Here is a 10735-nt window from a genome sequence, read left to right as displayed (position 1 = left end):
ATGCCATACCTTGCCCCTCCAATCCGACCCATTTCTTTAACTACTCAACTCTAATATTACTGCTGTTTAACAAGACATCCTCAAAGTTAGTGGTGCCAGATAACCGTGATGCTCATCACCAGTGCTCCGAGCCAGGAATATGGACCTGGCAGAGCTGATACTGTCCGCTTTGTATCGTCTGCTTAGTCTAGAACACAGCAAGGGTAGGGATGTCTCAAAAACAAGAGGAAATGGTGTAGGATCATCTGGAGGCATATGCAATCAGACGCTGCTTTATTTTTTAATTAACGAAATACCCAAGGCTGGACAACTTTATAAAGTAGATTGAGTTCACGGCTCTGATGTCCAGTGCATAGTGCTAGCATAATCTTGGCTCTGATGACATCCTCAAAGCTGATGATGTCATAGCAGCTCATTTTGAGATAGGAAGAGAGAAAAATTCTGGATTTGGGCTCATTCTTACACCAGCTTAACTTTCAAGAAGATTTTACTTTTCATGTATGTGTATATGTGTGCCTCTGTGTGCATATGTATGTGTGTATATCAGATGGGTCTGGGTGCCCACAGAGGCCCCAGGAATCTGATTCCTCTGGAGTTTGAGTTAAGAGTAATTGCGAACCACCTGACATGTGGATGCTGGGAACACAACCTGGATCTTCTTGAAGAGCAACAAGCACTTTTAACAGCTTGAGCTATCTCTTTAGCCCCCCCACAAATTAACTTCTGCAAGAGCGATCTCAGTCCCGGAACTGTCTTCTGAAGGCAAACTCCCTAGACTTGGCTGTCTTAGCTATGCCCAGCCATTAACAGTACCACAAGGCAGACCACATTTCCAACGCATGGACTGTGGCACAAACCATATCGAAAGCTCAGGTCTTTACAGCTGGTGCCAGTCACCAGCTGGACCTCCACTGGGACAGTGGACTGAGGGCCCATTGTGGGCCTCTTCAGGTGTCCTTGGCTTCCTCCCAGTTAGGCAGCTTTGGGGTAATTGGATTTCTTAGGAGTGTATTCAGGGCTCTAAAAGTTAACAGTGCAGAGTCTGCATGGCCCTTTCTGGAAACCTTGAGTGCATACTGCCTCTTCTGGCACAGATTCAGGGACACACAGATGCCACTTTTCTCAATGGAAGGAAGATATGTCCAGCGGAGCTTGTCCAGATGGATGTACGAGGAGAAACTGGTGATGCGGTATCGTGAAAAGATTGCTTACGTTCTAAGAGACTGCAACTTTTGCTGGACCTCACAGCCAGGGGTAATTACACACCTTGGTCACTGAAGACTGCTGTCTTCCTGTGTACTCAGCCTGTTTGTTTAACTTGCCCTAGGAGAACAATGTAACTATCAACTTTATTTACCGTGGGTGACCCATGTAATCAACTCTTACACCCTTAGATAATCCACAGCTACAATCTTAAATTATGTACTCTTCCATGCCCCTGACTCAGATAATGCATCTAAAGCCTTTGCTGAAAGCAGCAAATACAGAAGTTGTAAGCAACTTCCTCAAACCTTCCAAAAAGGTTGAAAGTAACCATTTATGGATATTAGTTGATAAATAGTGATGCTTGTTATCTGCGTCAGTTAGGATCAGATGGAGCAAGCAACTTCATCCCTTGTAAAACTCTGGTAGAGATTTCTGTAAAGTATCCCATTCCTTCCCCAAGTGATGGACACACACACACACACACACACACACACACACACACACCAGACACGTGCAGGTACAAATTCAGACTCCCGCAACAATTAGAGGACAGAAGAGAAAGGATGCATGAAGTCGAGAAGTCACATCTGGACCCGCTCTTGTTTGATGACTCCAAGGAGAAGTGCTTTTGTTTCTTTAATGAGACACTGATGCATCCTTGGTAACTCGGAGTTTTCACTGATGTGTACAAACCTGGCAGGAGATAGTGCTGTGGCCATCTTGAGATATAAAACCTGCTTCACACCCATGTTCCGTGTCCCATGCAGGGCCCACAGTGGCCTTTGAGCTCCAGTCAGATTGGGGCCCGTTCCTGCTGAAAGTCTTTTCACTACTGCTTACCGCACCCACCCGGAATGAGTCCAGATTGCCACATAGCCTACATGAATTCTCTGGTCCCATTGAAGTGCTTGGTGGAGACCTTTTCCCATTTCCAAACAAGTTCTTGTGCCACCCACCTCAAAGAATCAAGTATAGGTGGGAGCGGGTACTTTATTGTCTGTCTGGGATTAACAACCTTAAATGGGATAAAGTAAGTATTTGGGATGAAAATGGCACAGGATTGAGATTGTGGTAGCACCAACCAGGAGCAACCATCTCCAGAAGTCCTGCAGACCACTGACAGGATTGCTCAGAGCTGGAGCCCCAGATCTCCAGTTGCAGATCTGGAAGATGGGCGCCACTGGTCTCAGGAATGGTGGGTCTGGAAGCAGCTGTAGGGAAGAATTCCCTTCCGGAGGCTATCTGAGTGAAAAGTCTTGAAGGCTGAGTCAGGAACAGCCTCTCCACTGAGGACCATTAATGGCTGAGTCCTGGGGGTTGGCTTGAGGGCAGAAGCCTCAGGCATAGGGAGTTGCAGAGGAGTCTGTCAGGTGAGTATAACCTTCAGGCTTCTTCCTCTGAAGAGAGCTGCAGCATCTGGGGCTGGGCCCCCAAGTCTCTCTCCTCTCTGTCCTCTCTGGGTTTCTGCAGCTTTGCAGTTCCCAAATGCCCAAATTCATTGAGGTGCCAGCTGGGCCCTGATTGGCCAAATATGGGTATGCAAATAAGAGAAAAGAAATAGGCCCAATCAGGGAAGAGCTGTCAAAATGTGTGTGTGTGGGGGAAGAACCCTGGGCCAGCCAAAAGTTGCCAGAGGTTCACGATCAGGTCTGCAGAGGCAGAGAATCTACAAAAGAAGCTTCTGCCCATCCCTGATTAGTACTTTGACCTTTGCAGGCAGCCTGCTGCCTTTGTAGGAGTGTGCTTCCTTCAGCCAAGTCTTTCCTTCTACCCGTTTGTTTGTTTGTTTGTTCTTGGTGTGTGTGGAGGGGGCAGGGGTTGTTGTTGTTGTTGGTGGTGGTGGTGGAAGGGGCCGCTGCTACGACAAACAGCAGCTACTCTGTCCTGAAGACTCAAGCCTGCCAGCTGTCAGAAACCTCTATTTTAGGGGGTTCCTAACACTCTCTCTCTGGCCGTGGCCTTCAATTACTATGGCTTCAGTTTGGGTCTTCCTGTTGTGTCTCTTTCTTCCAAACTGATGCTTTCCTGGAGTCAAGCTAGATAAGACTCAGGAAGTAAACACACTTATCTGAAGAAGTTCTTGAAACTTACAAGATCCACCAGGCCTCTCCCCCTGGGTTTTATAAGCAGTAACAATGGCTAGGAAGGGGTTTCCTCAGTGAGGTTTTGTTTTTGGTGTTGTGTGTTTTGTTGTTAAGTGTTTTTCTTGAGAAAGGCTTTCTCTTTGTATCCCTAGCTGTCCTGAAATTCATTCTGTAGCCCAGGCTGGCCTTGACCTGAGAGATCCACCTGCCTCTGCCTCCCGAGTGCTGGGATTAAAGGCGTGCACCACCACCGCCCAGCAATGAGCTTTTCTCCAGGATAGAACAGATGTAGCTCAGTGGCAGAGTGCTTGCCTAGTATGGGCAAGACCCTGGGTTTGATCCTAAGCACTTCGAAAAACAAACTGTCAACTTCTGCGGATCTCTCTGTTGTGTCATTGAGTATGTTCTGGGACTTCTCACCACACAGGTCCATGTAGATGACACAAGATCTACTCCCCTCCCCCTCCATTCTGTGGAGTTCCCAGAAAAACAGACATGTAGCAGTTAGAACTTTTGTGGGACCTCCTAGACAAACCTTTAGTGAACCCTTCTCTGTGCTGGAAGTGGCTTTCTGGCCACTCATCATTTTTATGTCTCTTCCTCCTAGGGACATCCATGAGCTATCCCAAGGTACAGATGTTGCCCACATAAGTGGCTGCCAACTTTGTGATGAGTAGGGTGTATGTCTGGGTTCACATCAACTTGAACTGGAATCCTCCGTGTCTTCAATCTGGCATGCAGTGTTGGGACAGTCACTTTAGCTTTGTGAGACTCAGTGCTGGAATCGCCAAGATTGTGAGTCACTCAGTGACATCCCACAGGGAGCAGGTTGCATAGCAGTTTCCATGCATTGAAGTGTTGCGTCCTGTACAGAAGTTCATTAAGACTCAGAAAGTAAACAGCTCACAAACCTCAGGAAATACCTGAAACTTACCAGGTGCACAGGCTTCTGCCTCCCCCAAGGTTAAGAGTAAGGATGACCAGGGAGAGCAGGCTTTTCCAACCTGTTGAGCTGCGTGTAATTCATGCAGAGAGCTCAGCATTCTAGCTCTTTGAGTCATCCCCCATGCTAGAGTGGACTTTCAATGATGCCTTCAAGTTCCATGTTCCTGTAAGTAACCCTTAAACCACACTCCTGTAATTAACTCCAATAAACTTAATGGTTCATCATGTTAGATTTTAGTGGCATTATCACTCTGGTCTGTCATTAGTTTCCGATCTGGGATGAGCAGATGTTTATTGCTTATTCATGCCTCCCTAGAAATAGTATCACACAACAGTGAGAAACTTATATTAGTTTACTATAATGCTGGGCATAATCAATCTGTTTCTCTATAATCCATATAAAACTGGATGAAAGCCCTTCCTAAATCATTACTGATGGTTTGGAAAAACTCCAGTTTGCTGCTGCTGCTTCTTCTTCTTCTTCTTCTTCTTTTTTTTTTTTTTTTTTTTTTTTTTTTTTGGTTTCTTCAAGACAGGGTTTCCCTGTGTAGCTTTGTGCCTTTCCTGGAACTCACTTGGTAGACCAGGCTGACCTCGAACTCACAGAGATCCGCCTGCCTCTGCCTCCCGAGTGCTGGGATTAGAGGCATGAGCCACCACCGCCTGGCCAGTTTGCTTCTTATAGTCTCCTGTTTCTGAGATGTTAGCTCTACCATGTGCCCTCTGGTCCTGCTCTTGATGGTGGAGCACCTGACTGCCCCTTGACGTCAGCAGAAATCCACAGAAGGCACCTAGATCTGGAGCAGACTTTACGGAAGGTGAAGGGAGTCAGAGAAGGCGGCTGCATCTCAAATTGCACCTGCTTAAGCGTAATTGTTATCTCAGTGCATTTTCTGCTGCTGAAACACAGTGTCGGGCTAGTCAAGAAAACAAGTTTATTTGAGCTCACAGTATTTTGAGGCTGAAAGTTCAAGTTTGCTTCCTTGGTCACTGCTTGCAGGTGGTTTCTGTGTGTGTGTGTGTGTGTGTGTGTGTGTGTGAGTGAGAGAGAGAGAGAGAGAGAGAGATCAGATAGGAAGCCAGAGACTGTGAAGAATTTAGCCTCCTTCTTCTGTAACAACTCACTGTCTTGTGAACTAATTTACTCCAGGACACCAGCATTACTTCCAAGAGTGGTGTCTTTAATAATTTAATTCCGTTCCAATAGGCTATGCCTCCTAAAAGTCCACTGTATTCCAATCCAGCCACACTGGGGACCAAGCCTTATAGCAGGTGGAACAGATGGTGGGTACAATCAGTCCATATCCAAACCATACCAACTACAGACATCTTTGTTCCAGGGAAGCCTATGTGGCATCCTAGGCTTGCTACCACACTGCTTTGCTGTCACACTGCTTCGTTCATTCAGTTAGTCAGACACACACACACACACACACACACACACACACACACAGTGTAGCCCAAGCTGGCCTTGAACTCAGAGATTGACCTGCCTCTGTTTCCCGAGTATTGGGATTAAAGGAGTGAACCACCATGCCTAGCATTCTACACTTAAATTTTGAGTGGGAGGCTAGTATTCTAAGCATAGGGGTTCAGACTTGGGCCTCATAAACTAATACTCAGGATCTGCACTCACTGTCAAATTGACATTGAAGATCTGTACAAACAAATGTATGTGTTAGCTTTCTGTCACTGTGGCAAACTGAAGGAATTCTAGCAAGCCCAAGTGTGGCAAACAGGTCTCTGGCAGCCTTGCCCTTCTCCCTCATTCCCTCTGCCTTGCTAAAAATCATTAGGTAATATTCCTGAAGCTAGCCATCAAGTTCTATTCCCTTATCTGGCCACTTCCTCCTCCTGAGTGTTAGCATTCAGACCCACTTCTTGGAATCCTGGCCAATAAACAGATAACACCCTGGCCCGCCCAGCGTCCAGTCATCCTATATTCCCTTTAAGAAAGGACTCCTCCTGCTTCTGCGCTCTCTCTTCCCCCTCTAACCACCAGGTAGCATGCACCTCTGCCTCCCCCTCTTTCCCTCTCTTTTCCTTTTCTCTTTCCCCCCTCCCACCAAATAAAACTCTCCTCTGAATGCTGGCTGCATGGTGTCTCTGTCTCTCACCCAACTGTGGGGCACCTTGGCTCCACCCACCAAGGCCCCTCTCTCTTGATGCATCACAACCCTGAGGCTGACCACCAAGGTCCAGCTATCAAAGTATTGAAGTCCAGCAATCAAAAGCCCCCTTTGGCTATCCTAATTAACATGCCCAATTAAAATAAACCAAATCATCCTAATATGGGATTCCCCATTTTACCTTTATAAACCGCCATTTTCCTATGTGCCACATCTCTCTTCTCTCCATCCAGAGGCAATGCCCCAGACCGCCTTTCTCTTGTTCCCTTCCCCCTCTCCCTGTCCTCTGTCCCTCTGGGGCAAACCAGTCTCCTTTGTTCTGAGAACTTGGTCATGGGGTCCTGAGCCGATTCTGTTCTCTTACACAAACCCTGAGCAAAGTGGCTTATGGAGAGGGCAGGGTTGTTCTGACTCACAGTTTTGGGGGCTCACAGTCTTTGCTTTGCTGGCCCCTTTGCTTCTGGGCCTGTCACAGTGGAAAGTGAAGGTATAGTGAAGCTGTTTGTTTCATGGCTGGGCTGTGAAAAGAAGCAGAAGGAAGAAGAATGTGGGGTCCTCTAGGGCGCACCTTCAAGGGTGCACCCCCAGTGACACAATGCTCCTTGCTAGGCCTTTCCTCTGAAAAGGGTCCAATAGCTCCATGGACTAGTACGTGACTTTTCTTGTTGGGTGTAAAAGAATGTCTGCTTATACCAGACAGGACGCTGACACAAGGTAAAAGAAACAATCTTCCCAGAATTCAACTTGGAGGGCCAGTGAACTGACGGGGACTGACTGGGGCTTCTGACGGGTGTGCAGTTTGCTCAGAGGCAAAGCCCCGCCCAGCATGTGTGACGATTTGGGAAAGCTGCAACCCTGGAGTTCTTTGCAGTCTGTAGGTTAGAGAGTCTCCTCCCTGGCAGTCCTTACAGTCTATGTGGCCTTGGGGAGAAAGTGGGCATTGTGAATCTTGTAAGTTTCAGGGATCTCTTGAGGCTTCCTGAGAGTTACCAAGCTCCGTCTAGCATGCTTCATGTAGGAGGATATTGCTGTATAAGAGTTAGGGAGCAACCCTCTAACACAGGGCCATTGGATGACACAGTATCGGAACCAAAGCAATACAAATCCACGGCAATGACGACGGTAAGGCCGCAGTGACCATCAGGCTGATGAGATTGCAGCAGCACACAGGTAAGAGGGAGTGGGATCTAGGCTGAGATCTTAAAGTCAGGAGAGTATTAACTCTGGGAGGTAGTGCGAGGTGGAAACAGCGAAAGCAGATGCCCCTTTTGTACCTGCCTGTTCTACGGATGTCTGTAGGCTGGGTTGTTTTTCACCTTTGGTCCTCCTGGATTTGTGCTTTTCACTCTTGTTTTTTTTGTTTTTTTTTTGCCCGAGCCGAGGACTGAACCCAGGGCCTTGCGCTTGCTAGGCAAGCGCTCTACCGCTGAGCTAAATCCCCAACCCCTCACTCTTGTTTCTTATGTAGCTGTTTTCTCTGAATAGAAACATTTATAAGGATCAGGAATTATTTGGAACATACAAGGCCCAGGAAGTAAACACGGGACTCCAGAAGCTTCAGAAAGTTACAAACTTTAGGAAACCACACCCTCTAGGTTACATAAGAGAAACACTTGCTGTAGGTAGAGGGATTCTGATTGGCCTTGGCAGAGTTTCCCCGCAGCCTGTGGAGGGGCTCCAGGGATGCAAGTTTTAAGAATTGTCACCAAGATAAAGGGGGCTTTTGAGCGATGCCTTTGAGTCACCCATGCTTCTGGGAGTAACCCTAATGAACTTATTAGTTCCCTAAGCTGGACTTAGGTAGAATTGTTTCTTTGGTCTGTTGTTGGTGTCCTGTCTAGGGTGAATAGATGTTTGTGTCTCTCTATGATCGGCAAATGATGGCCTGCCAGATTGTGACAGCTGATGTTATAGTCATGGCTAATATTAAAATTTACATTATAAAAATTACATGCTTGAGAGACCTACAAGGCAAAGTTGGACCTCCAAAGGGTTGTTTTTGTAATTGGTCTTGTATAACTTTAACAAAACGGTTGTTTATGCCAGAGGGGGATTCACAACTCCAGTTACTGGGGTTCTACTGCCCTCTTTTGGCTTCTACAGGTACTTCATGCGTGTGATGTATTTGCATATAGGCAAAACATTTGTGCAGATAAAAGTAACAGAAAAAGTAGAGCCTAAATGCAAAGTGTTCACCAGGAAAGCATCGGGGCTGCTTGTCAGGAAGAAAACTCGGCCACCAACCCGGATCACCAGATCCTAACTTCAACATCCCTAGAGGATGATTTAAGGATTCAGATAATACCTAAAGTTTGAGTGCCGCTGGGCCTGCCTAGGAGATCCAGTAGAAAACTGGGAAACAGATATTTTGTGGCTGGGGTTGGTGGGTGGGTTAGGTGGTTGGTTGACTGATTTTTTTTTTTTCCCCAGACAGGACCAGCTGTGTAGCACAAGCTGACTTCAAACTCCAGACCCTCCTGTCTTGCCGAGAATCAGAACACATCTTGTGGTCAAAATGTCCGGCACAGAGGCCAGATGAAAATATTGTGGGTAACGTCCCAGTCAAAGATCTAGCAGAAAAATTCAGGCAAAAAAATACGGAAACAAAAGCCAAAAGCAAAGTCTTGGCAAAAAGTCTGGCACAAAGTGGGTGGAAAATCCTGGTTCAGCTGGGTGGTGGTGGCAGCCGCGCACGCCTGTAATTCCAGCACTCAGAAGGCAGAGGCAGGTGGATCTCTGTGAGTTCGAGGCCAGCCTGGTCTACAAAGCGAGTTCCAGGACAGCCTCCAAAGCAACAGAGAAACCCTGTCTCTAAAAACAAAAACAAAACAAAACAAAATCCTGGTTCAAATGCTGGGTGAAAATACCTGTTTCCCAACTTTCTACAGGACCCTCGGCAGACCCAGTGGTGCCCAGATTTTAGGATTATTTGAATCCCCTGAGGGGTGTTGAAGTTAGGATCTAGTGTCTGGGTCGGAGGCCGGGCTTTTCTTCCTGACCAGCAGCCCTGATGACGCTTCGCATTCAGGCTTTGTTACTTTATTTTTCTTTCAGCATTGAGGTATGAAGTCCAGGGGTTTGTGCATGCTAGGGAAAGTGTCTAGGAAAGAATAATCTCAGTGTCAAACAAAGGAACACATGAACAAAGTGGAAGTGATTGGGCAAGGTGATTTCCTTTTGCAAAAAGAGTTCCCTAGAACCCAGACTGGGGTAGCAAACACAGTGGCCAAAATGGCTCCGTCATTTATCACTGGCATGGATGGTGACCGTCCCATTCTACTGGTAAGAGCTGAACTCTTCAAGATGATGAGGTTGGCTGAGTGGTAAAGAGAAGGGGAAGGATTAAGAAATACGGGCCCTTGTTGGGTATACTATCCTTCAAAGGAAAAAAGAACATTCTCATCCAAATTCTCTACTTTTTTTGTAGAACTGGTAGACTGTTGTGTGAAACATTTTCTGGGGAGAAACAGCATCAGCATGCACACACGCATGGACGCACGCACGCACGCACGCACGCACGCACACAGCACACACACCAACTCACCAAAGAGGACAACAGACCAAAGTACGATTGCACCGATGCCAACCAATGAATTTATCAACAGGAATATGGGTAAGAGCAAAGGCAGCTGTGTAACTGGAAAGCCCACCCATTTAAGAAAGCCACAACTGCTGGTGGCGCACGCCTTTGATCCCAGCACTCGGGAGACAGAGCCTGGCCGATCTCTGTGAGTTCGAGGCTAGCTTGGTCTACAGATCGAGATTCAGGACAGGTACCAAAACTACACAGAGAAACCCAGCCTCAAAAAACTAAAACTAAAACTAAAACAAAACAAAATAAAAAAAAAGCAAGCAAGCAAGCCACAACCCTGGGGGCTTTTGCATGACTTGCATGCAGCTGGAGAGGCTTCAGAGGCTTCCTGGAGCGGTGCCTGTGGTCATCATGGGCTCCTCCCCCAGCATGTGTTTATGCATCTGTAACCTGGTGGAGCAGCCCTGGGGGATCTTCCTCCTCGGCTCCTCCCCAAGCAGATGTTTAGGTGTCCATGACCTGGTGGAGCAGCCCAGGTCTATCTTGTAAACTTCAGCTTTTCAGATCTGTGAGGTCTGTTTACTTCCCGAGTCTCAGGAGACTCTTGTTGGAGGCAGTGTTTCTGTTTCAAAGCTGTGAGGAGGAGGACTGCTGACCCAAAGCATCAGGTACAGATGAATTCCAGCCAGCTTTTCACTGTGTCCACGAGCTGCCTCCCTCCGAGGTGGAGTTGGAGAGGTCAGCACTGGACATGATGAAGATGAGGGTTTCCAAATGGGGGATTTGGTGGACAAAATAGTCAGGGTTACAGGAGCAGAACACAAGCACAACATGCTAGA

The sequence above is a fragment of the Onychomys torridus genome, chromosome 21, assembly GCF_903995425.1.
Source record: "Onychomys torridus chromosome 21, mOncTor1.1, whole genome shotgun sequence".
Taxonomy (NCBI): domain Eukaryota; kingdom Metazoa; phylum Chordata; class Mammalia; order Rodentia; family Cricetidae; genus Onychomys; species Onychomys torridus.
The sequence above is the reverse complement of the archived record's forward strand: the minus strand, read 5'-3'. Positions refer to the sequence as shown.